The sequence below is a fragment of the Dipodomys spectabilis genome, unplaced genomic scaffold (genome assembly GCF_019054845.1).
Source record: "Dipodomys spectabilis isolate Male_0828 unplaced genomic scaffold, ASM1905484v1 ptg000073l, whole genome shotgun sequence".
Taxonomy (NCBI): Eukaryota; Metazoa; Chordata; class Mammalia; order Rodentia; family Heteromyidae; genus Dipodomys; species Dipodomys spectabilis.
The window spans coordinates 658531-661379 of NW_024870750.1; the positions used below are offsets into that span (position 1 = coordinate 658531).

The 2849-nt window shown below is 40.3% G+C and overlaps 1 protein-coding gene across 4 annotated transcripts in view; it reads left to right on the forward strand.

The window, feature by feature from the left end:
• Positions 1 to 2849, forward strand: part of Samd4a (sterile alpha motif domain containing 4A) — a 227698-nt gene that overhangs the window by 132479 nt on the left and 92370 nt on the right. The window lies entirely within an intron of this gene.

Below are 2849 nucleotides of genomic sequence, written 5' to 3' on the forward strand. Positions count from 1 at the left end.
AACAAGATACCTGAGATAGTCCATTTAAAAAGAGGAAAGGTTTATTTTGGATCCCAGTTTTGGAGGTACCAGTTCATGATTGATTGTTTGGGGCGGGGGGATCTGTGGTGAGGCACAACATTATGGAGAGAGCAAACAGTGAATGAGAAGCAAAATGATAGGGAGGAAGAGGAAGTTGTACTAGTTCCACTATTATTTGCAAGAATATGCCTTCACATAATCTGAGTTACTGAACTGAAATCCCTTTGTACACTACTTAAAATTAAAAAAGAGTACACTTTTAGTGACCAGAAAAGTTCTCACTAAGCCCTATCTCTTAAAGATTTCTGCTGTTTCCTAATAGCACCAACCTGAGAAGTAAGCCCCTTTATCACATGTGCTTTTGGAGGACATTCCAGATCTGAACTTAGAGCACTGGCACTTTTCTTTGAAAGTATTCCTTCTTGTGGTCTACAGAGGCCTCACTGTAGTATCACTGTAGATACTACTTGAAAGCCAGCAGGACTGCCTGGCCCTTTGGATAACCATCAGCCCCCAAAATAAGACCCTTCCCAAAGAGCAGTCAAAGCAAAGTTCATGGTTAGTGTTGAGTGGAAGGGGACAGATAGACCCTTGTGAGTATGTTAAGATCTTCAGAGCTGGGTGCCTGTGACTCATACTTATAATCCTATTAATATCTGAGGATCCATGCTTCAAAATCAGGCAGGAAAGTCTGTGAGGTGCTTTATCTCACATGACCATCAAAAAGCTATGGCTCCACCTTACCCCAGTCAGAATGTCCCACATCCACAAATCAGCCAACGACAAATGCTGGAGGGGATGTGGAGAAAGAGGAACCCTATTACACTGCTGGTGGGAATGTACACTTATACAACCACTTTGGAAAGCAGTCTGGAGGGTCCTTAGAAAGCTAAAGATTGACCTCCCTTACAACCCAGTCATACCACTTCTACGCATCTACCCTGAACAACAGGAACCAATATACAAGGACACGTGCACCTCCATGTTTATTGCAGCACTGTTCGCAATAGCTAGGATATGGAAACAACCTAGATGCCCCACCACAGATGAATGGATCCAAAAATTGTGGTATCTATACACAATGGAATATTATGCAGCCATTAGAAATGACAAAATAATGGCATTTGCAGGGAAATGGATGGAGCTAGAAGGAATCACGTTGAGCGAGGTAAGCCAAGAACGAAGAGACAAACGGTACATGGTCTCCCTGATAAGTGGATGCTAAATCCAAAAGGTTAGGTGATATGACAAAACTAACAGGACTTAAGAAACAAAGAACTCCCACTCATCTGGTTGAACTACTACTAAATATCCCCATGCTGCTGATCACATATAGGATATACAACATGTGAACACCGTTATATATTACAGACTGTGATAGACAATTTGCTCCAGGAAAGTTAGAATGAACTTGTGACTTTAAATGAGCATCATTATTCCACAATACTGTGAATTTCCAGAAATTATGTAATCACTTAATCACAATCAAAAAAAAAAAAAAAAAAGAACCTCGGGGAAGGGAGGGAGGGAGGGGATGGTAGGGGGAAACCAATGGAGGGGGTAACAATGTTCAAGAGGAAGTGTACTCATTACCTCACTCATGTAACTGTAACCCTCTGTATAGTATCTTTACAATTAAAAAAAAAAAAAAAGCTATGGCTCAAGTGGTAGAACACTAGTCTGAACAACAAAAAATGTTTTTAATTAATTAAAAATAAATAAAGATATTATACTCACTGAAATAAGATAGCTAAAAAGACAAATACTGTATGATTCCACTTGCCAGAAGCACCTAGAATAATCAGGTTCATGGTGGCAGAGAATGGGGGCTTGCCAGGAACTGGGGAGAGTGGAGATGAGAGTTATTGTTTGGAGATGGATGCAGATCTTTGTGAATGCTCTTCATAACACTAAACTGTATACTTAAAATAGTGGATATTGTGTGTATTTTACTTTTATAAAAGCACAAGGAACTTTACCAAACATCTAAGCCTTAGCATGATGTAATCAGAGGTGCCCCTGGAGCCAGCTTGTACATTCTAGCTTTGGACCCACAGTTGTTTTTCTGAGTCATCTATTTACAAGAAATCTCTAGGCTTTCTACACTGAGGGGGAACCCCATTTTCTTCCTGACATAGTTCTCCTTGTGAGAAATGTTTCAAATTTCACACCAATTCCTTCTCCAGGATTTAAAATTTTCTTTATTGCTTGTGTGTGTGTGAGAGAGAGAGAGAGAGAGAGAGAGACAGACAGACAGACAGACAGAGATAGCGAGGAGAAAGAGAGAGAGGAAAGAGTACTAGGGCTTGAACTTGGGGCCTCAGATTTTTCACTCAAGATTGGTGTTTTTTCACTTGAGCCACACCTTTACATCCAGCTTTTTGCCAGTTAATTGAAGATATGAGTCTCGTGGACTTTCCTGCCTGGGCTGGCTTTGAACCTCAATATTCAGATCTCAGCCTCCTGAGCTGCTAGGAGTACAGATATGAAATACTGGCTTCCAACTGAGTCTAGAGTTTTCTAAGGGAAGCAGGGCTGTAGATTCTATTTGGTTAGACCAAAGTAGCCCTTTTAGAGTTGTGAATGGAAATTAACTTGAGCCTCCAAACATCTAAGAGGTTTTGTTTTTTTTTTTTAATCTATGTTTTCATTGAAGTTCCTGGGTACTGAAAACTTGATGTCAGTTAAACAATTGTCTGTTTTGAGAAAATGTAGCCAGGGTACTTAGACTGGAACTCAAATCCACAGACTGCTCTGAATCTAGAGTGTGGTGTTTAGTGTCCTGGTGAATGTATTTGCTCATTTGACCTGTGTGTTTTCCTTTTCAG